The sequence below is a fragment of the Perognathus longimembris genome, chromosome 28, assembly GCF_023159225.1.
Source record: "Perognathus longimembris pacificus isolate PPM17 chromosome 28, ASM2315922v1, whole genome shotgun sequence".
Classification (NCBI taxonomy): Eukaryota; Metazoa; Chordata; class Mammalia; order Rodentia; family Heteromyidae; genus Perognathus; species Perognathus longimembris.
In genome coordinates, this window is record NC_063188.1 from 102640900 (window position 1) to 102665964 (window position 25065).

General features: G+C 37.4%; 1 protein-coding gene across 2 annotated transcripts in view; it reads right to left on the reverse strand.

The window, feature by feature from the left end:
* Cdkl5 (cyclin dependent kinase like 5) overlaps positions 1 to 25065 on the reverse strand; it is a 103129-nt gene that overhangs the window by 73628 nt on the left and 4436 nt on the right. Inside the window, exon 1 of one of the 2 annotated variants that reach the window (XM_048336331.1) lies at positions 10248 to 10575. The exons of the other annotated variant lie outside the window; for it this stretch is intronic. The gene's annotated coding sequence lies outside the window, so the exon portion shown is untranslated. Of the gene's footprint in view, positions 1 to 10247; positions 10576 to 25065 lie in introns of those variants that run through there. 2 annotated transcript variants of the gene reach the window in all.

Here is a 25065-nt window from a genome sequence, read left to right on the forward strand (position 1 = left end):
TAGAATATGCCAAACTTGCTTTCTCTTGCCACAGGGAAAAAAAGAGTATAAAATATAAATCAGTAGACCATAATATTTTAGAGACAGCCCGAGTGTAGTTTGTCTTTATGGTAAAGTACCAGCATTTTATCTTACCTATGATAGGTATACAATAAATTGTCTTCTGAGTTGAACTAGATCATATATCATAGAGGCCTGAAAAAGGAATTATTTACATCCACCACATAGGAAGCTTGACAATCTATACATACCACTCTGAGCACTAAAGCAAAATGAGAGGAGGAAGAGGAAGAGGAAAAGGAAGCGGAAGAGGAAGAGGAAAAAAAAACTCCCCAAAGTGGCAGTTTCAAGTGTCCTTGAAACAACAATGGTATGTATATGTCAAGCAGTTCAATGTTTCAAGAAAGCTAGCCAAAAAACAGACTAATCTTGGAACAAAGTTTTTGTGTTTGTTTAGCTTTTTGTGTGGTGCTAGGGTTAAACATAGAACTCTTCTTACCACCTGAGCCACACCTCCAAACCTAGTGGGTATATTTTTGTACATATATCACATCTCAATCCTTTTGAGGTTTACTGCAGCCCTATTCACAACAGCAGAAATATGGAAACAATCTAAGTGTCCATCAGTAGCAGAAAGGGTTAAAAAAAAAACCTGTAGTATACACTTTGTTTTTCTAGGTGGGTCTTTACTCTCAGCTAAATGATGCAGCTCCCTGGGGGCAGGATGATGGCTTTTCACTTTTCTTCATCCTTCCTACCAGTAGCAACTGTTCTAGTACCTCAGAAATTTAGAGTCTCAGATGCTCTGGCATCTCCCGTCACTGTGCAGAGGGCCAAGATGCACCAGATGTCTGCAGATCACACCCTTAAAAACAAGTATGGTGTCTCATTCATCCTAGCACAGTAACTAGAATATTATAGGGACTCAGCACCCATTAATTGAACAGTAATTAAATGAATAGTAATTGAAAAAGACTCCCAATAATTAACGAACAATAATTTTAAAAAGACTCCCAAATCCCAGTTCATCATGATCTGCTTATCTGAAAGAATACAGAAATTCTAACTCATGGAGGGGACAAAAAACAATAGTTACCTGCCTTTATGACATCCCACTACCTACTACCTGATCCAAATTGTCTTCCACAAACCAAGGAGTTTCATCAAAATGAGGTATCAATTACAGAAACATCATCATCTTCCTATGTTGGTTTGTCTCCCTCAAACCTCTTCTGAAATAGTTTTAAACAGAACTTGGTCAATAAAGACTTTCTAAAATGACAAAAAAAAAGTATGGCACATACAGACAATGGGTAAGTATTCAGCCATAAAAAGAAGAAGTCTTGCCATTTGAGACAACCTGTAAACAACTGAAGGTCACAATGTTAAGTTAAATAAGCAAAGTTCAAGAAGACAATAGTGCATAATTTCAGTTATTTGTAGAATCTAAACACGTTGATCCCATAGGAAACAATAAGAATTCCACTTAAGTATATTCAAACCCTCTCAAATAATATCTGAAGACTTCCGTGAAGTCACCAGTTTTGTATATTATGGGTATTTAAAATACATTCCACTGTCAAGAATTCAGGGAAAGGGGCTGGGGATATAGCCTAGTGGCAAGAGTGCCTGCCTCGGATACACGAGGCCCTAGGTTCGATTCCCCAGCACCACATATGCAGAAAACGGCCAGAAGCGGCGCTGTGGCTCAAGTGGCAGAGTGCTAGCCTTGAGCGGGAAGAAGCCAGGGACAGTGCTCAGACCCTGAGTCCAAGGCCCAGGACTGGCCAAAAAAAAAAAAAAAAAAAAAAAAAGAATTCAGGGAAAGGAAGATGTATTACATACCATACAGGCTGGCAGCCCAAAACTTTCAGGATGAAGTTCTAATTCTATGCTTTACCACCTATCATCTAAAGTAAAGCCCGCTTCATCCTGTCACATCTAAGTATTTGTAGTTTCTCAACTGAGCCTTTACATATACTTGTTCCTATCTGATCATGCTTTGCCTTAATCATTTATTCATTCATTATGTACTTTAAAAAAATTAGCAAGTAGTTTTTTCAAGCTCCTACTGGATGATCAGCACTATGCTAAGCACTGTGAATACATACAGAAAAGAACAAAGGGATTCTTTTCTCATGAAGGTTACATTATGGAAGGAAAAAGACATGTCATAAATAACAGAACAAGAAGATACAGGGACTAGGAGTGTGGCACAGTGGTAGAACACTTCTGTACAATATGTAAGTTCCTGTGAGAGGAGCCTCATTTAAATGTGTGCCTCTAACATCTAACAAAAAGATCCTCCAAAAGGATGGGATAAATGAGCTGGATCATTCAAGTATCCAAGTATCTCTGATGAATACTAGAATGACCAATAAGGAATAAAACATACAAAATATTGGGCAAAGAAATGAGATGTGAAAATTTTTGTAATTAAAAGTATTGCAGCTGAGGGAGGGGGGAATGAGGGAGGAGGTAACAAACAGTACAAGAAATGTACCCAAGTCCTAACCTATGAAACTGTAACCTCTCTGTACATCACTTTGACAATAAGTAAGAAAAAAAGTATTGCAGCTGAACACCAGTGGCTCACACCTGTAATCCTAGCTACTCAGGAGGCTGAGATCTGAGGATTGTGGTTCAAAGCTAGACCAGGCAGGAAAACCTCTAAGATTCGTATTTCCAATTAACCAACCAAAACCCGGAAGTGCTGCTGTGGCTCAAAGTGGTGGAGCATTACCTCTGAGTAAAAAAAAAGAGCTCAGGGGCTGGGAATATGGCCTAGTGGTAGAGTGCTTGCCTTGTATACACAAAGCCTTGGGTTTGAGTCCTCAGCACCACATATATAGAAACAGCTGGAAGTGGCGCTGTGGCTCATGTGGTAGAGTGCTAGCCTTGAGCAAAAAGCCAGGGACAGTGCTCAGGCCCTGAGTTCAAGCCCCAGGACTCGCAAAAAAAAAAAAAAAAAAGAGCTCAGAAACAGTGCCCAGGCCCCAAGTTAAAGCCCACAACCACCAACAACAACAGACTACTATAAAGACTACAATATTTTGTTAAAGGACTATTTACAATTTTAAATGAATGAAATGTTTTTGTTTGGTTTTTTCACATTGTCATTCTCTGATTGTCTGTGACAGTCTCGGGGTTAGAAAGCACTGTCATAGGCTTTTTCTTTCTAGAAAGTAAGCTCCCTAGAATTGACCAGGCCTCCTTTCCTTTGCTGAAAATATCCAGCAAGACTTCCTATATCAGGTGCTTTTACAAATGTTAGTTTAGCAAATTAATTTGCAGTTTTAAAGTTCACTCCTGTGCTTTCTCTTGAGCTAGACCTAGCAAATCTTTTTATATCAACAAAATTTTATTTAAAAGGAATGGATAATAAAGCAAGCAGATTTTGAAAAAAAAACTGCTTCAGATAAATCAGTGTCTAAGTGCTTGAAGAAACTAGCCAATGATATTAAAATGCAAATTAGTGGGTAACTTTAGGAGAAATTATGTATTATTTCCTAATAATACAGAGCAAAAAGTTTCTATTCAGTATTACTTACATATAATAAAACAAATTATAATAACAAGTATATAGGATGTGCCTGTACATAGACCTTGATCCCACATTCCTAATGAATGAAAAAGTTTAATATTTTCATTGAAAAAGGCAAGTGAAAAGCAGTATGAATCTTTTCTACCAGAGGAATTCATCCACAGTCTGCTTTACAATCACATCCCTAAAGTAAAATATAAATCTACCGGCATGGATAATAATGACATAATGGCTTGTGAATCATATCTTCTAGTTCTTCTACTAGCTATATTTGAACAAAAAGGAAAGCTAAAGCAAAAGAGATGATCTCAAGTGTTTAAAAATATGATTATGTAATGTACATAATCAGAAATGCTGTTTTCTATTGAGCTCCAAATAACTAAACATAGATTTCTAACAAGATCATTGTTTTCTACTTACAGGAACAAACCAAAAGAGATCTGATTATTAGAGGGCTATGCTCCAAACATTTGAGAAGTTTAAGCTATGCACTTGTTTTTCATACTCTGATTTCAAAGAAGATCTAAGCAAAAAGCTGCTTCTAATTAGAAACATTCTTTAGTAACATTTAATTGTATGATACCTTTTAGAAGCTCAGAACCACTTTTTTTAGATATACCACTCTTGATTTCAAGAAAATGGTAATCAAACAAAATAAAGCTCAGAAGTTGTTACATTTCCAAAAGTAGGGCAAGAGCTTCAGCTCCAGAGTCAAACTGCTTGGGTTTAAATCCCGGCTCTATCACCTACTACCTGAGTGAGTGAACTCAGGAATGTTACTTGACCTCTCAAGTTTCTCATTGGGAAAGTTGGGTCTAATGTTACATATTCCTACAGATTAAGTGCGATGATACAAATAAAATGTTCAGAACAAACCTGAATTGAATAAATGTTATTATCATTATGCTCTACTTTTAGCTATTTCCAAACCATACAAAGCAAGTGCCAAAAGAACTCAAAGGACATGCGGTTAAGTCTCCAAGTCTACCTTCTCCCTCCCTAGAGGACATGGCTAGTCCTTACTGTTATTTGTGAATATAACCTGACAAAAGACAGCAGAGCTAAACTTCCCTTCCAAAAGATCATGCAGAGTCAGAGCTGTGCCAGGACTGGGCAGGAGGACATAGCACTGCAGTGGTAGTTTGGGTTCTGGTCCTCCTCCTTAAAACTAAAAATCCTTGGTTGCAACACACAAACATGTCTAAGAATCCTACACAAGAAGGAAAGTGCAGACTGCCTGGGGACTTGGGGGCTTGAAGAACAACAGTACAGTGAGTTTCCTAGGTTTCCATACTGTCTCCAATGGAGTGCTACAGAAGCCTGTAACCTGGAGTGACCAACAGGCAAATACAAACAAAACAACCTCCAAGGAAAGCCTCTACACACCTAGCCAAAGGACCAAAATTGATAGGCCAACAATGCAAACTCTTTGGCGTTACCTAACCTTCCTAAACAAACACTGGGAACAGTGAAGACTATTAGGAACACACACACACACACACACACACACACACACACATGCACACACACACACACACACACACACACACACCTCTAATGCAGTATCTTAACACTGTAGCTACTTGAATGGGATCCAGAGTCTCATCCAAAACCACCCAGATATACTCAAGAATAGTCATCCATCATTATCAGCAATCATGAAAATAAGAACTTGGCTGGGAAAAGATGATAAACACCAAGATCAAGATGTAGTACATATTAGAATTGCCTGACAAAGATTTTAAAACAACCCTAATGAGACTACACGACTAAGTAACCAAAAACAGGCTACACATACAGAAATAGCCCCCAATCAAAGCCTCCTCTGTCTAGCTGAAGGACTAGGAAATGACTGGCCTAGAAAGATCAAAACCTTAAGATAATAATCATTCTACTCCAATCAAATGAAACAGCAAAAACTGGACCCATCCGTACCAACAACTGTTGAGAGTCTGTCCATCCCACCCCTGCCAAAGTGAACTAGTGCAATTCACATGGGGAGCAGGAATAAGACAGTACTGCTACTCTCAGCCAAGACAGTCAACAGAGGCCTATTAGGGAGCTAGAATTATCACCCATAAAAGCAATAACAAGCCCACCCTACTGGGTGTTAATGGAGGCAGAATAAAGAAGCTGAAATTCTACCTTCACCTAGCATACCTTCCTTCTTGCCAGAACAGTGTTAGAAATAAGATCCAGACAGAATGAGAGCCACAATCTAATTATGTAATTTCCAAAATGTCCAGGTTATAATAGAAAATCACTCATCATATTGAGAAAACCTCAGCATTCAGAAAAGGCTATCAAGAGATGTTGGACACTGCTGGGATGTAGCTCAGAGGTAGTGTTTGCATAGCATGGGTGATACCCTGAGTTGGGTCATCAATACTGCAAAAATAAAATAAGACAAAAGAGAATTGTCAACAGACATTTTCAGAGATGTTCAATTATCTAACAAGGATCTCAAATTAGACAGCATACAAATAATTCAATGAGGAATTATCAAACATACTTGGAACAAATAAAAAGAAACAGGAACTTTCAGCAAAGACACGGATGACACAAAAAAGAACTTTATGAAAAGCACAGTATAATGACAAAAAATTTAACGAGCATGGTGCACATCTATAAATTCAGGATTCAGGAGGTGGAGGCGGGAAAATCACAAGTTGGATACCAGCCCAGACAGAGGTAGAGAATGACTTTTTCTCAATAACAAAATAAAAACAAAGGGAGAACAGCAGAGTGTTTGACAATGCAGAGTTCAATCCTGAACAGCAAAAAAACCTTCATGAATGAATCCAAGAGGAAAAGACAGAGAAAAGAATTAGTGAATTTAATGAGAGAATGGAAACTACCTTAACAAAAAAGGAAATTAGACAGAAGAAAGAAATGAACAGAGCCTCAGGGACATGTGGTACATGTAACAAAGGAACTAATATTCATGTCACTGGATTCTTAGAATGAAAGGACAAACAGAGAACACTGGAAAAAAAATCAAAGAAATTATGACGGAAAAAATTTCCAAATCTAGTAGGAGACAAACCAACAGATCAAAAAACTAGGCAAACTCCAAACAGAATGAACCTAAGGAAAACCTTTCAAAACATAACACAGCCAGGTGCCAATGGCTCCTGGCTGCAATCCTAGCTCCTCATGAGGCTGAGACCTGAGGATCATGGTTTGAAAGCAGTCCAGGCAGAAGAGGGTATGACTCTTAACTCCAATTAACCACCAAAAAACTGGAAGCAGCTGAGTGCCAGCCTTGAGTCAAAAAGCTAAGGGACAGCACTCGGGCACGGCTCTGAGTTTAAGCCCCAGTAGCAGTGCATGCATACACATGCGTGCACACACACACACACACACACACACACACACACGTACACACAAATAATTAAATTTCTGAAAACTGAAAGATGTATTTTCACGAACTAGGAAGAAGACCTTAGTTAACCGGAGAGGCAATAAGAGAGAGATAATACTAGTGAATAATATTTGGTTATACCAAAAAGGATGGCTAGGTGCCAGTACCTCACACCTGTAATCCTAGCTACTCAGGAGGCTGAGATCTAGGGATCACAATTCAAAGCCAGCTGGAGCAGGAAAGTCCTTGAGACCCTTATCTCCAATTAACCACCAGAAAACCAGAAGTGGAGCTGTGGCTCAAGTGGTAGAGCACTAATCTTGAGCTGAAGAGCTCAGGGACAGTGCCCAGGCCCAGGTTTAGTCGCCATGATTGACCACAAACAAATCTGTATTAGAAAAATAGATTCTTCAGGAATAAAGGCAGAAATAAACACATTATCAGAAGAAGAAAAACTAAGCGTGGTACAAAATCTATTTTGATAACAAAAGCTTTGCGAGGTGAAAGAGACTTGGACCTTACAAAAAAACAACTAGCAGAATGGGTTACCAAATGGATTACAAAGACTGGTTTACTTTAGGAATTTCTTAAACCACGTTTGATGATCAAAGCTAAAGTTATACAATAGTATCTAATGTTATATGCTCAAAGTATGTTTAGGAAATATTTGACACATATATTTAGAGTAAAGGGGGATCTAAATGAAAGCAAGTTTTCTATATTTCACTTGAGTGATCAAACTCAGTAAGTTATATATGTGTATACCTTGATCAATTACCAAAGGACAAAATACAAACTGATAAACTCAAAAACAAGATGGAACCCTGGAGACTAGGAAAAATGTTAACACAGTCTCATTGAAAACATATTACAGATTTTTTACCAAGCTAGAAAATACCCTGGGTCACAAAGCAAATGTTAACAAATTTTTAAGGACAGATTTCACAGTGTATTTTCTATGGATACAACAGAATCAAATCAAACATAAATATAAGAAAGGATGAATAAAATCTCCAACTAAACAATCTACAAGTCAAAGTAGTCTCAAAGGAAATTTTAAATGAAAACATACACAAAAATATATGGGGTACAACTAAAGCAGTACTGAGAGGTTATGTTTATAATGTTTAAAATGACAAGATATTAGAAAAGATCTGAAATTTAAAAACTAATTTTTATGTCAAGACTAGAGAAAAATAAATCTAAGCAAGGAGAAGAAAATTTAAAAGGTAAATTATGGAGTCAATTAAATTAAAAACCAGAAAATTGATGAAGCAAGTTCAACTAAGAAACTTTCAGCAAGACTAATAGAGAAGACAAAAATCAGGAATGAAACAGAAGATCTCTACAGGTCCTCAGTCACCAAAAGGAATAAAGGAAGCATACAAACTTCATTCACTCATGAATTTGTCAACTTGGAAGAAATGGATCAATTTATCAAAACCTAAAGCAGTAAGACTCAGCCAAGATAAAATAAACAACTGAAATAGTCATATAATTGTAGGAGAAATTAAATTTATAGTTATATATCCAACAAAAGAAATCTTCATGGTCAGGTACTAGAGTATTCTATTGAACAAAGGATTAACAGTAATCTTTCAAGGTCTCTTTCAGATATGAGAAGAGGAAAAGAGAACTCATAAGAAGAACCAAATATATGTATACCCAACTGATTTTTTATTGCAAAAGGAATCAATAGAAGGAATTCAGTAAATGGTAGTGAAGCATCTTTGGCTTGTATCTCCTACCTTTCACAAAAATGAAATACAAATCAATTCTATACTTAACTGAAAAATACAAACCTAAAAATACTTTTAGGAATATTCAGAGGAGCAAATATTCAGGATCTAGTCTAAGTAGTTTTTATACTTGACACCAAAGCACAATCCACAGAACAGAAAAAAAAAATTGGGTAAGAGTTTATCAAATGTTTTGTTCTTTGAAAAGCCTTGTTAAACAGGATAAAAAGATTAGCTTAAGGGAGAAAGGAGAGTGAAAGTGGGGGTAAGACTGATTGGAACACAATGTCATAATGACATCTGTTCTGTACAACTAATGTATGCTAATATATAAATAAAAAGGCAAGCTATAAACTGAAGGAAAATATCTCCAAACACATCCAATAAAGAAGTTAAATCTAGAGCTGGGTGCTGGCAGCTAAGACCTATACTCTTAGTCAAGAGGCTAAGATATGAAGATTGAGATTTGAAGTGACATTGGGTAGACCAATCTTAGAGACTCTTACCTCCACTTAACCAGCAAAAAGCAGTAAGTAAGGGTGTGGCTCACATGGTAGAATGCCAGCTGTGAGTAAAAAAAGCCTAGTGAGAGCTCCAGAAAAATGTTACCAAGACCCCATCTCGACGAAAAAGCTGTAGTGTAGTGGTACATGTATATCACCCCACCTACTAGCCAAGCTTAAGGCAAAACCCTGTCTGGAAAACAACAAAAGCAAAAATGGTGAGGAATGTAGCTCAAGTGCCTAAGGCCTTATGCCTAGCAGGTACCAAGTTCTGCATTCCAAGTCTCCATAACACCAAGAAATAAATGACAATCATCCTAAAAGAAAGACTGCCAAACTCATACAGAATACAAGATCTGAACTAATGAGCATTAAGTAGAACATAGCCAAGAAATAGCACTTAATTGCCTAATTCATGTGAGCATATTTAATAGCCTATTTCTAAATATTTCTTTTAAGTTTCTTATACTAATAAGTGCTGTTGACAGTACTAAAATTCTACCAATTCAAGCATGATTACATTTCATAAAAGGTAATCATTTGTCAGTAACAGGATCGTGGCTACAAGAGAAGAAAGAAAGCTAATGATAATTAACAGAACTAGTATACACAACATAATAAGCAAGGAATATTTTAAGAGGGGAAAGATACTTTTTAGAGCTGGAATCACACGATATAAGCATACAATTATTTCATATTACAAAATCCAAGAGAATGACTCAAATTTGAACCTTAGCATGTTCTTCAATAACATAATCGAATTTTTTTCTTATTTCCATTTCTTGCGAGCATAGCTCCATAATGATACCATTAGTTTAAATAAGGGTTGGTCCTCGTCTTGCTTATTCAAATTGTTCCTTTTTGTATCACATATAACACATGTGCCAGGTACATACAAAATTGTGGGTACACACCCAAATGCTCTGCAGGACCAAGAAGCACACAGGTAAAACTGGAAAAGACTGCATTCAGTAGATAGTTTTACAACTTGGCCATACAGTGTTAGAACCGAAGGCAAAGTGCTCATGATTCCAGGCTGATTCAACCACAGTCCCTAGGAGCACAATTCCGAAAACGAAAAGCTTTACCTATTTTACCTATTTTCCAGCTGTGGAATAGGCTTGAGCCTTATCCAGGAGCTATTGTCTGTTTGCTGTATGTTCACTTAGAAAAAAGAAATGGGCACACCAACATGCATGCCTTAGAAGATGAAGTAGAATGAAAGAGTAAGTTTAAGATTAACTTGAATCTTGACACACTGTCTAAAGTTTAAGAGGTGACTGCTTCTTGATACTTTCCTCAGTCCTTCTTCTAATGAAAAAAATCACTCCTGTGTAACTGCAACCCCTCTGTACATCACCTTGACAATAAAACTAACTAAAAAAATTACACCAGTAGAAGCTTACATGGATTCATATCTACACAAAGCTGGAAAAAGTTACATAAATAGGAGGCAACAACACAGACAAATTTAAAGGTCACCTTCAATTCCAGAATAAAACAATGTATGTTAATTCATATTCACTCACTGATGATTCATCTTCAAAAGAATTAGACCAACATATCCCAAAGAGAATATGATGTTTATTCAACAATCATTCATTCAGTGCCTGTTAGGTGCCAGGTACTATAATAGGTATTGGTTCCTCTGGTGAATACAACAGACACAATTCCTATACTGGCAGAACTCATAATCAACTAAGTAAATAAAAGTTCTGCATTTTGTTAGATCTAAAGAATATCAAAATTTTAATTACCATTTGGAAAAGAATCAAGACATCCAGTGTTATATAGACCCCAATTTCAGAAATGGGGAGGAGGCACATCTCAGAACCAAAGGAAAAGGCTCAGTGAGCATAGGAATTACATAATTGCAAAAAGAAAACAATGAGGAAGTTCAGACTGGTTAGTCAGTCAGGCAAAACGTCTTGTTATTGGAAGCAGCATATGCAAAGAACTTAAGGGTGAAGAACTACTGTAGTCAAAGAACTGCAGTCAAAGGTAGGCAATAGAGTTATGAAGTAGTAGACAGAGAAATTAGTAGCACATTCTGAAATTAGTGCTGTATGGCATCTACCTCAGGCATTCCCATTAACCAACAAAAAACCAGCGAAGGAGGTATGGTTCAAATGGTAGAGTGCCAGTCTTGAGTGAAAGAGTGAAGCCCTGAGTTCAAGCCCCAGTACTGGCATCCCCCAAAACAGATGGGGTTGATCCTGAGTGTCTTTAGAGAGGGAAACAGACAATCAAATACTGGCAGCATGGTCCTAAATGCTTTGATGGATGGAGGGGTATTTTTCAGGGGTACCTACCAGCCATGAAGTAGCAAGATCAGGACAAAAGAGGAATTTCTGCCCCCTCATTTTCTGGGACAAGGGGGTCAGATCTCTCACAACAGAGGTTCCAAATCAAATATTTACTGAATATAGACCATTAGCACTCAGTGTAATCATTACTACATGGAAGCCTTTTTGTTAAAACTAAATTACTGAGACACAGCTCACTTCTGTGGGTTTCTTCTGTGATATATAAAAGGCTTAAAAAACATTTTCAGAAGAAGCACACTGATACCATCCTCTAATCTGCTGAGAGTGACTAGATTCTAGTATAATACATCAACTCATAATCACGTCACCACTGGGGATTTGCCAGTCTTCATTCTTTTCCTCCCAACAGACAGAGTTAGATTTTTGTTTAAAAAGATCTCAAAGGAAAAGAAGAGTGCAAAGTTTTTTCTCTTAATTCAGATGTCACTGTAAAAAGGGCCACAGATACCTTATTATTACATGGCCCAAAATACTCATTTTCAGCTAAATCCTTTCACTACAACAAGCCATTCATAATAGTTAACATTTTAATTATCCTTCAAAAATATTTAATTTCCAAATACAGGTATACATTTTAAACAACTGAAAATATTAAGAGAAAAAATATCTAGCACAAACATGGTAAGACTTTGCCAACTAAAAGCAATCTTAAATATCATATGTCTAATTTTTGGCTTTTTGGCTTAATGGTTATTGCTCACAGGAGATTCAGTAAGGAAAAATAATGCTTAAAATGAACCCTAGGGAAAAGGCAAGTTTAACACAATTTATGTCTCAATCTCCTGCAGCTGGTTACAACTGTTATCCACAGATAACAACTGACTCTCCCCTCCCCCAATGCAAATTGCACCAAGAAATCAAAATAAGTTTTAAAGTACATATTGTACCTTTTTAGTTGCTTAAATAACACATTTCAGCTAAACTGGCTTATATCTCACAGAATCTTAAAGCAATCCCATTAAGCTATACTAATCAAGATCTTTGTTTCTAGTTAATACATTTAAGGTTAATTGAAAATAAGCTATTTTGGTAGCATAAGACTTCCACATTTATTTTCACTAGTTTTCCACATTTAAATAGTGCTTAGTCTCTAGAGATTTCAAAGTGCCTTAGAAATTGAGAGGACAGGGATAAGATGGTAGATTAGAAGCATCTTCCATTTTCACTCCATGAATGAGAAGAATCAGATGACACAGAAGAGACTAGATTTTGGAAAAAAAAGGAAGAGAATGAGAAACCACTAAAGGAAGTAGCTAGGAGACAGAGAACTACAGAAATAAACTCAGCAGGGGTGGTTAGGAGGTGGTTGAGAAGAGGGAAGACCGTGCAACAAGGCACCATAGATAAGTTCAAAATACAGGAAACTGCTGGGAATATGGCCTAGTGGCAAAAATGCTTGCCTCGTATACATGAAGCCCTGGGTTCAATTCCCCAGCACCACATATACAGAAAACGGCCAGAAGTGGTGCTGAGGCTCAAGAGGTAGAGTGCTAGCCTTGAGCAAAAAGAAGCCAGGGACAGTGCTCAGGCCCTGAGTTCAAGGCCCAGGACTGGCAAAAAAAAAAAAAAAAAGACAGGGCTGGGGATATGGCCTAGTGGCAAGAGTGTTTGCCTCGTATACATGAGGCCCTGGGTTCAATTCCCCAGCACCACATATACAGAAAATGGCCAGAAGTGGCGCTGTGGCTCAAGTGGCAGAGTGCTAGACTTGAGCAGGAAGAAGCCAGGGACGGTGCTCGGGCCCTGAGTCCAAGGCCCAGGACTGGCAAAAAAAAAAAAAAAAAATACAGGAAACTACACTGTGAGCTTGAACACAAAGGTGGAAGCTTGAGATGCCTGACAATGATGGTGTCAGAGGCTTGAACTCCCTGCTAAATCACACAGCAGAGGCTCTGGCACAGTGACCATTGCATTTACCTACAAAGGAGTACAGCTATGCTGGGGCACAAGTACCACTAGAGGCAGCACTGCTCCAGATGCCTGGCAGTGAAGGAGCTTTGGAGCACAGTTAAACATAGCAGAGGCAAGGGTGTAGCAGAGATACCATAAAAGGCATCTGGGACACTGAAGCAGTAGTCTTAGCAGTTGTACATAGCTCCATCCAATCCTGCCAGGAGTGAATCCCATCACCTGAAGCCAGGGCAGCAATGAAACAATGATAAGTGCAGTTGACAAGTTCTCACAGTCTAGGCCCTGCCCTCTAGGTCCATGCACTGATTGCTGAGTGGAACAGAGCCTTCCCACCCAGATCTGAACCACATGAGTTATACAGATATGTGTATATGTTCTGTAACAACAAAAAATGCATATTTTCTGTCTTTGGAGTTGGGAATGTGGCCTAGCGGTAGAGTGCTTGCCTCGTGTACATGAAGCCCTGGGTTCGATTCCTCAGCACCACATATACAGAAAACGGCCAGAAGTGGCATTGTGGCTCAAGTGGCAGAGTGCTAGCCTGGAGCAAAAAGAAGTCAGGGAGAGTGCTCAGGCCCTGAGTTCAAGGCCCAGGACTGGCCAAAAAAAAAAGTCTGTCTTTGTTGCTATTTTGTCTTTTTTTATTCTTTTGGCTATACTGATGTGTGTGTGCATGCACGCACATGTGTGTCTATCTGCCGGCCAGTACTGGGGCTTCAACTCAGGACATAGCATTTTTGCTATTTTGCTCATGGCTGGCAGTCTACCTCTTGAGCCAAGCTTCCAGTTTCAACCTTTTCCTGGTTAATTGAAGATGGACTCTCACAGACTTTTCTACTGGGGCAGCCTCAAATCTTAGTCTCCTCAGTAGCTAGAAATACAAGTTTTGAGTCACTGGTACCCAGCCTACCTTTTCTTTGTGTATATCTGCTATAGACCATTTAAATTTTAGTTTTACCTTTTAATATAAGCTTTTTTCTTCCTCTTATTCACTTTTTTGTCAGTTGTGGGACTTGAACTCAGGGCCTGGGCACTGTCCCTGGGCATCTTTGTGCTCAAGGCTAACACTCTACCACTGGAGCTACAGCGCCACTTCTGATTTTGGGGGGTTTATGTGACATAAGAGTCACATGGGAACTTTTCTGCTCTGGCTGGCTTTAAACTGTAATCCTCAGATCTCAGTCTCCTCAGTAGCTAGGATTACAGGCATGAGCCATCAGTTATTGCCTTTCCCCATTTATATTTTCCATCTATACACAAGTAGAACTGTTTACTTGCTCATATTTTCTTCTACCACGTTACTCCATCCCTGATCCTTCCTCCTTGCCTACACTTTTACCTAATACCTAAATTGCCTGAACATCACTTGTTTTGTTGACTTGTTTTGTGTTTTGAATTTTGTTATTGTTGCTTTGCTTTTTGTTTCTGTATGTGTGTTATCCAATTCTCTTCATTTGTCCTTTTCCTCTTCCTACCCCAGCATAAGGTTAAGTAAAGCTTTTCTATTTACTTCTACCTTTTCATTAACTTTTCCTATTAAATTTAGTTCCCATCCATTTGTTGTTGTTCTTAGGGCTCCAACTCTGGGCCTGGGTGCTGTCCCTGAGCTCTTTAGCTCAAGGTTAGCGCTCTACCACTTGAGCCACAGCGCCACTTCTAGTTTTCTGGTGGTTAATTGGATATAAGGGTCTCAAGGACTTTTCCTGCCCTGACTAGCTTTAAGTGCGATCCTCCAGCATCTCTCCTTTTGCTTGCCAGTCCTGGGGCTTGAACTCAGGGCCTGGGAACTGTCTCTGGGCTTCTTTTGCTCAAGCCTAGCACTCTACCACAGCATCACTTCTGGCTTTTTCTGTTTATGTGGTGCTAAGGAATCCAGGGCTTCACGCATGCTGGGCAAGCACTCTTACCACTCTACCACTCTACCACATTCCCAGTCCCCATCCTTTCTTTTTTATATAACCAAATGCCTAGTATTATTCATTAGTGTTAACTCCCTCCTATTGTCTCTCTGGTTAACTAACGTCTTCCTAGTTCGTGAAAATACATCTTTGTTTCTGTTTTCATCTAAAGACATTAGAGAACTAGTGATGAATAGTCTTCTCAGGGTTACCACAAGCACAAGGTTGTAGTTTATCAATATGTTTTGTAGACAGTTTATTTAGGTCAAAGTTATTGGCAATTTGCAAGAACTGAATGAAGTTCTTAACTTTTCAAATATTTTGTCCTGAAAAGTTCTTACTAAGCACATGAAAATACAGAGATTCAAAGGGATGAAAATAACAGGATGAGTCATCTCAGCTAAGCAAATGGTTCACAGGAAAGTTTAAAACCTCTTGCAGAATATTATTTTTAAACTGGACAAGTTATTTCTAATTTTAAAATATGAACGTAGGACTTCCAGTTTCAGCTTCAACACATGCGATGCTTAGATATTATCATTCTGTCCTTACAACATGAAAAACTCTAACAAATTGAAAAATCAGCAACTTTTCTTACATTTTTATCAGCTCAGTTCTTAAAGAACTGAGGACACAGGGTAAAATATCTCCAGAAATCTATAAGATGGACAAATACAGAAAAGAACATTTATCTATGATCAGCTTACCAGGAGGAGAAGGCACTGGAATGATACAAGAGTAAGAAATCTTTGGGGTATAAAAATGTCTGGGAATTAAACCTTAAGTGGCCCTCCCCATTCTTTTTTGTCCTTGTTGTTTTGTGGTTGTGGGGCTTGCTCTCTGGGCCTGGGTGTTGTCCCTGAACTCTTCATCTCAAGGCTAGCACTCTATCACTGATTGAGCCACAGCGCCATGTCCGCCCTCCCCATTCTTGCAACTTTCCATTCAGGAATTTCATTAGGTTCTAATTGTGAAATTCTAAAAAAAAAAAAAAAAAAAGCATTCTCCCCTTTTAGGTAAGAAGAGAAGAAAAGTAATCATTTTGAAATATGCCTGGGGTAAGATACAATAATAATTTCTCCTTCTGCATAGGAGAAAAACACTAACCATTTTTGAAATGCACCGAAAGGAAGCTTGACATTTTGAAATAAGTTTAGAATGTTCTTTGTAACAAAGGCCAACACATTAAGAAACGATTTATCAGAGCCTTGTATGTTCCAATTAATCAGCTACATGCCCTTCAGCCTGGTTTCACCTAAAAGCAGGAAAGAAAAGAGAAGCCCTCAGAAATACTTCTGAAGGATGAAGCTAAGGACTCAGGGCCAACGAAAGACTGAGACTGCAGAACACTTTCCTGTCCTCATACTCTGCCACTATCACAATAGGGTTCTAGTTCAGTAAAAATAGTTCACAACTGAAAGAAGTGTAAGACATAGATTCGGAGCTCTTAGGAGCTACATACTAGTGGTTCACACCTATAATCTTAGCTACTCAGGAACCTGAGATCTGAGGATCATGGTTCAAAGTCAGGCCAGTCAGGAAAGCCTGTGAGACTTTTTTTTTTTTTTTTTTTGGCCAGTCCTGGGCCTTGGACTCAGGGCCTGAGCACTGTCCCGGGCTTCTTCCCGCTCAAGGCTAGCATTCTGCCACCTGAGCCACAGCACCCCTTCTGGCCGTTTTCCATATATGAGGTGCTGGGGAATCGAACTGAGAGCTTCATGTGTAGGAGGCAAGCACTCTTGCCACTAGGCTATATCCCCAGCCCCCTGTGAGACTCTTATCTCCAATTAACCACCAAAAGGCTGGAAGGAGAGCTATGGTTCAAGTGGTAGAGTGCTATCTTTGAGGGGAAAAAAACCCAGGCCCTGAGAGTTCAAGACCCCAGACCAGCACAAAAACAAAACAAAAGATGAAAAGAAGTTCTAAGGAAAACCCAAGAACAACACAGGTAAGAAAAAGGAAACAAAACAAAAAACAAAGGTACTTCAGTTTCAGATGCCTGTTAAAACTATACCTATACCAAACATTAAAAATGACTCAACTCATGGCTATCTTAACTTTTCACTCGACTTAATTTTATACTAACATGCTATTTATTCCAATTTAATTCCTATTGCCCAATACATCATACCCTGCTTGAAAAAATGTAAGGTATGCAAGTCTGACACCAGTGGCTCATGCTTGTAATTGCAGCTTCTCGGGAGCTGAGATCCAGGGCATCTTTGTTGGAAGTCAGACCAAGAAGAAATCTCCATCTCCAAACTAACAAGCAGAAAGACTTGAAAATTTGACTCAAGTAGTTGAGCACCCACCAAGCAAGTCAAGCAAACCCTGCTCTCCCCATCAAAAAAAAGGCCTATGGGGGCTGGGAATAAGGCCTAGTGGCAAGAGTGCTTGCCTCCTACACATGAAGCTCTCAGTTCGATTCCCCAGCACCTCATATATGGAAAACGGCCAGAAGGGGTGCTGTGGCTCAGGTGGCAGAGTGCTGGCCTTGAGCGGGAAGAAGCCAGGGACAGTGCTCAGGCCCTGAGTCCAAGGCCCAGGACTGGCCAAAAAAAAAAAAAAAAGGCCTATGAAAAAGCAAAGAAAAATGTAGTCTGAAAATACAAAGAAATTATCTGTGCTCAAATATGGTACCGTTTTGGGAATTATCACATAGGGAATGCAGAATATCTATGAATAAGTCAGTCGTGATGGTACATTGTTATAATGCCAGCAGTGAGAAGACTGAGGTGGGAAGGTCATGAGTTTGAGGCCCGCCTGGACTATACAACTAGATCCGATTACAAACAAAAACTATGATTAATATGTTAAGAGCTACAAAAAAGACTGCTGTGAAAGGAGAAAACATTCAACAACAGATGGGTAATATAATCATACACAACTGTAAGACAGAATTAATAGAAAATGCTAGAAATCAGTGTCACCATAGAAAAAATAAAGAATTTCCTTAATGGATTCATCAGTGGATTGGACATGGCGAAGGAAGGAATAAGTAAGCTTAAAGACATATCAACAGAAAACTCCCAAACTAAAATGTGAAGAAAAAAATAAAATACTAAAATGTGAATATAATTTCAAAAACCAGAATATCCAAGAATTATGGAAGAAATTATTTTAAAATGTTACTGAAGTTCAACATATGCATGACTGGAGAAACAGGAGACAAAGAAATATTTGAAAATTCTTAGGTATAAATAGTATTTTTAGGACTTCTATGGTGACAACTATATAATGTTGTTGAAATAAAATAAAGATCCAGATAAGTAGAAATCCTAGGTACTAGCAACTGATTTAAAAGATATATATGCAAAGCCAAAGACCTAGAACCACCAATTACTGAAAAACAACAAAGTCAGAAGACTGATACTACCCAACTTCAAAACTTAATATAAAGGTACAGTAGTTAAGGCAGTATAGTATTTGAGAAAAAAAACAGTTATACAGACCAATGGAACAAAATAGACCAAAAATAGACAACACACACAGTCAACTGACCAGAGACAATCCAATAGAGATGTCAGTCTTTCTACAGACAGTATTAACTATGCATATGTAAAAACAAATCTAGATATAGACCTTACAACGTCCATGAAAACTAACACAAAAAGTGTATTACAGACCTAAAAGTAAAATGCAAAATTACAAAAATTCCAGAACATAACCTAAGATATCTAGGTAACCTTGAATTTAGTGATCAGTTTTCAAATATAATACCAAAATGATTTACCATGAGAGGAAAAAAAATCATTAAAATGAAGACTGTTATAAGAATGAAACGTGCAAAACACATTTATGGAGAAAATTATCATGAAAATGGTAAAAATAAGAAGATCTAGGACTCCATCCCTTCACAGAAACAATAAGTGAGTTTCCCAAAAGTCTAAAAATCAACTTTTCCAGAACTCTGCTACTAAAAAGCTTACAACCTAGAAAAGGTATGGCGAAGGAGGCAGCTGCTTATGATAAGGAAAGCACGGTGCATTTTAAACTGCCCACCTACCTTCCCCTACATACTATATCCATGGCAGATGAAGAAACAAGAAATAGAAGGCAATTTCCTCAACCTGATGAAAGAGGGTTTTTTTTGTTTGTTTAAATCAGAGTCTCACTATGTTCACCAGGCTGGTTTCACACTCCTGGGTTCAAGTGATCCTTCCATCTCAGTCTCTTGAGTTAGGCATGACTAAAAGACATGCACCATGCATAGTTAAGGGCATTTTTGAACACCCACATCTAACATTATGCATGGTAACTGAAAGCCTTCTTCTAAACACTGGCAGCAAAACAAGAACACCTACTTTTTCCACTTCTATTCAACATTGTACCCTAAGTTCTAGCTAGAGCAATTAGGCAAGACAAAAAAATAGTAATTTTCAGTGTAACCCCCCACCTTATTAACTTCAAGTCCTTAGACTCCAGGAGAAATTAGTTCAATAAGGCCTCTATGCTCTTTCCATCATATCCCCCTATTTACAAATCTGCTCAACATCAACAATCAGCAAATTTTTTTTCTGTAAAAGGAAAGATAAATATTTTAGACTTTGTGGGTCATGTAATCTCAGTTGTAAATATTCACCTCTTTCATTGTATCAAATCTATAAAAAAAAGATCTACAGAAAATATGTACATTAATGAATATAGATGTATTCCAATAGAAGTGTATTTATAGAATACGTTGCAGGTCACAGTTGGCTGACAGAAGCTCATTTCCAAACTACAGATCTATATTTTCAGACAAGGTTTTCTTGCCCATTCTAATATGATGGGCTTAAAGGAAATGGACACATTTCAAGGCTCTGTGATCCACAGACTCTGGCCATTTGGAAAGGTTTTATAGCCCATCAGTACTACAACAAGGATTCCGGGTGCCAATGTCTCACACCTATAATCCTAAACTATTGAGGATCCTAGTTCAGAGCCAGCCCAGGACAACAAATCCTCTAGGAAGGCTTTATCACTCTGGACTCTGCTACAGGTACTAACACAACATTAAATACACATTTAGCTGGCTCTGATGGCTCACAGCTATAATTCTAGTTACTCAGGAGACCGAGATCTGAGGATCACTGTTTGAAGCCAGCTCAGACTGAAAAGTCTGTGAGACTCTTTATCTCCAATGAACCAGAAAAATCCTGGAATTCTAGCCATAAGTGAAAACACCAAGCAAGAGTACTAGGCCCGGAGTTCAAGTACCAGTATCAGTACTTGTACAATGCTTGCTAAAACTAAAACTTATAGTGAAAGATAAAACTGAAACAACTGGGTAATGGATACCAAGAAAGTCTTCATCTAAGAGGAAATACGATAAATATTTTAATGGCCTAGTGTTCTCAATCTCAATTTCTCAACATTCAAAAGAAAAAGATGGCAACTCTGTCTAGTTCTAGACCCAATTTTCCAAGCACCTAGCTCTTTCTACCTCAGTGGGTCAGTCATTTACCACTCTGTGCCTCAGTTTATTCAGTAGTTTACCATCAGACTGTGAGCTCCTTGAGAGACTTGTTTGCAATCATTGTTATATCAGCACCTGGCTCCGTGCCTGGCCCGAAAATAGTGCTCAATAAATGTTTGACAAATCAAAAAAAAAAAAAAAAGAAAAGGAAAAAGAAAAAGATGGCAAATTCCAGATGTTCTCTTTGTATTCTCTTAACCTCATGTGATCAGGTACTCAATAGACTGTTCCACTTGAAGAGATCATTAATAAGTGGCCCCATTATAGAAAATGGACTTGCTCACCTCTCAATCATCATCATCATCATGAAGCTTTCTATGGATTTTTTATACTACTGATGAATACCATCTTTGAAAATCTTTCTTCCTTACTCTCAAAAGGGCTGCCTAGCTCTCTTAGTCTCATCAATTTAAACACATCTTTCACTTTGCTCTGTACTCTTTCTTTCAAGGTTCATAACACTTCACAGCTCCATGTCACACTCAAGTTAGCTATTTCTGGAGGCAGAACAATGCCTGGTTCTACCACTTAGAAGCCACATGGGATTGGCCTTGTTATATAGCTCCTCCACTAATCATCTCAAAATAAGGGTAAGAGCAAGGTTGATTAGACAATTAAACCAACTGCAAGAGTGTCTACTATTTGGTTAGTGAACAATATGTGTTATTAGTATCATATCTTTGTTTTCTTGACATTTTATTCTTTATTATAAAAGTTAATCTCATTATTTCTCCCACAAGTCTTAAATACCCTTTATAAGTTTTCTAGTAAGATAAACAATGCCAATGTTTTTCCACTTTATCATATTCAAATCCTTGGATTAAGTTCCTGTTACTCTATTATGTCCTATGTTTGTCAGTTCTCTAATCTAAGTTAGTGATACTATTTTTGAACATTATAGAATGTATCCACAGCCAAACTGGGCTCTTTATGGATTTGTACAATTAGCTGTCTTAACAGTATGTTATCAACTACTTCAAAACAAAAATTCTCACAGGGTCAACGACAAGCCACAGGAAAGCAACCTTGTGAATCAGCACTTCCCTATCCTAGACTCTGTGAGTTGAGCCCTACAACCTCTCTGTATAAACCTCTCTTTCCTTAAGTTCTAACTGATTCCCATCTTACTTTTTTTAAGTGGTGCTTACTAGGCCACTGAGTTGCATTTGTAGCCCTGAATCTCGTCATTTTGGCCTCATTTAATTCTCCCTACAGTGTAAGCATTACCTTTTTGGGCTTCTGCTCAGAAAAAGTGTCCTATAAAACATTCCATCCCTTTCATGTGCACTTCAAAATACACATGCAAATAAAAAGAAAAACAACCATGTACATCTGTAAGGTAATAGTCCAAAGTAGAATATTCTCCAAATTCTAGTAGTCATAGAGTCAAAAATAGAAGCTTAATAATCATTACCAAGAGTTTTCAAATACATGTCAATATGTACATTTAACAATAAGCAGAAGTTTTTAAGAGTATAAGCTGTGCCCAACGTATGATACTGTAACCACTCTGTACGTCAGTTTGATAATAAAAATTTGAGAAAGAAAAAAAAAATAAGTCAGTTATGGATTCAAGCTCTAAAACAAACAAACAAAAAAAAGAGTATAAGCTGTATTTCAGGTTTTAGTCAGAATAACCCATCATATTTTGTTCAGAAAAGGACACAGCATACTCATTTCTAAATCTGAGTCCTAAACTCTTAACAACAGTACACAGATTAAGACAATGACTTCCCTTCATACTTATTTATATACTCAATAAGCAAGGAATTATTCAATAACATATACACGCACATTTGCCTTTCAAAAAGATATCCAATCTATGTTTAAGTAACTAAACAGAACTCTGTCTAAGTAATCATACAGACCTAGTTTATACATTTTTGTACTCAAAATATATTGGCATGGTTATCTTAAATATAATCGATATAACTGGGTATTACATTTATTTTTAAATATATATGAATTCCATTACTGGTCTGATCATTTCATCCTAAAATGTAAATCTTACCAGAACATAAAATTTTCTGTTTTCGTCCAACAGCATATAGATTTGAAAGCCTCATTTTAGCTGGGAAAAGGATATACTCTAACCAGTCTAATGACTAAACAGCTGCAGATTCTAAAAAGAGTTTTATATTATTTTGAGTTAGGCACTTGTTTGTGCTTTAAATTTTCTATCATGTGGTATCTCTTAAGATGCATGAAAGGAAAAAGCAACAAAACTTAGAACGTTGATCTATAAGCCACTTATTTACTGAAAGGCAGTAAAAAGAAAAAAAGGAAGTTTTTTAGATGCAAGTTCATAGGTTTTTTTTTTAAATACCTATTCTTCTATCTCTTCAGATAGACTTTAAGCCAAATAAGGGCAAGAAAGCCATGGATTTTTCATCCATGTAACTCACAGCACCCTACATACAGATAATAGAAGTCAGTTGGTTTCTCAAGAATACAAATGGCTGTTTTCAACTTTCCTTCAGGTCCATCTTATAGGCACTAACAGGGTGCACCACAGAGAATAATAAAACAACTATATCTTCACAAAGAAGTAAATGGAAAGATTAAAAACAACACATTCAACTAATAAGTTTTATTTTTACAACAAAAGTGGGAGAGCTTAGATGAGGTCAAAAGAAAGTAGAGAGAAAAGTTTCACAGGTCAAGAAATAAGCGAGTGGGAGAAAACAGAGTATTTGCATTATATATAACATACATTACATATATGTGTATGTATTAAGGTATGTATATATAGCAAAAATCCGTATGTTTAGAAAAGTCAACATTAAGAATGTTTCCATCTGCAATGTTGTACAAAAAGAGATAAAGTAAAAAAAGGAGGAATTATGTTAATGAAGATTCAAATTTAGCTTAGAAACTATTTTCCCTTAATACTGATAAATTAATTCTATTTTTTAAGCTTCAGAAATTTACTGTTACTCACATAAACTCATTAAAAGAGCAACATTTCATCAGAAAGCTTTTCATTTGTTAAACTTCAAATGTAGTAATAATTTTCAATGAGATATGCAAGGTGGTATTAAAACCATTTTGATTAAATTCATTATTTTCAATTCTTAATCATCTTTAATCAAGAACAAATAGTATTCAAACAACTTTTGAGGGTTTACTGGCAAAGAGATATAAAGATAATTTATTAATGTAAAAATAATTCAAACATTTAATTTCAAGAAACGTCACTGAATAGCTACTAGAGAACCTAAGATTAGGGGAATCGCAGTTTGAGACCACCCAGGTCTCTAAACCAATAGTTGAGCTCAGTGGTAGACGCCTGTCACCCAAGCTACACGGGAGAATTTTGGTTCTAAGCCAGTTTGGTCAAAATGTGAACAGGATTTCCTATTGATGCTAGAAGCTGACCACAGTGGCACATACCTGCTATTCCTACCTATGGCAAGAAGAATAAAATAGGAAGACTATGGTCCAGATGTACACACAGGTAAAAAACAAGACTCTATCTCAAAAGAAATAGTGCAAAAAATAACCAGTGCACAGAGTGCCTGCCCAACAAACACAAGGCCCTGAGTTCAAAGCTCAGTACTACCAAGAAGAAAGCAAAGTCACTACATTGAAGTATATTTATTATCTAAGATAGGAAAACACATTAACTGTCATGAATTCTTAAATCCAAAAGTAAGTCGCATTTATAAGGAAAAGCAAACATGAAAATTATGTCATTCATATATACATACATATATATTACTATTGGCAGATGATAAATTTAAGAGTTTAAATGTTTTGTTATATTATTAACTTCCTCTTAGACATGAACTGTCAGTATAACAATCAAAAAATCTTAAAACTGTGATCTTAAAAAATTATACACAAAAATAAAATGAGGTCAAATAGTAGTCATAATACAAAAATAGTTAACCTGTTTGAAACTAATACTGTTTAAACACACACCATCTTCAAAGTCAGTCTATGAGTAAAATACACTCACAACTGAGCAACAGCTATGGAAACTTCAAATAACTTTCCTGAATAACTTATGATTATAATTGTAGTCAGATAATCTATAATAAGATTCATTTGGGTGGGGCTGGGAATGTGGCCTAGTGGTAGAGTGCTTGCCTCGCATACATTAAGCCCTGGGTTTGATTCCTCAGCACCACATATATAGAAAAAGCCGGAAGTGGCTCTGTGGCTCAAGTGGTAGAGTGCTAGCCTTGGGCAAAAAGAAGCCAGGGACAGTGCTCAGGCTCTGAGCTCAAAGCCCAGACTAGCAAAAAAAAAAAAAAAAAAAAAAAGATTTGTTTTAGGCTGTTCAAGAGTCATCAGCTATAGCCGATAATCATAACGA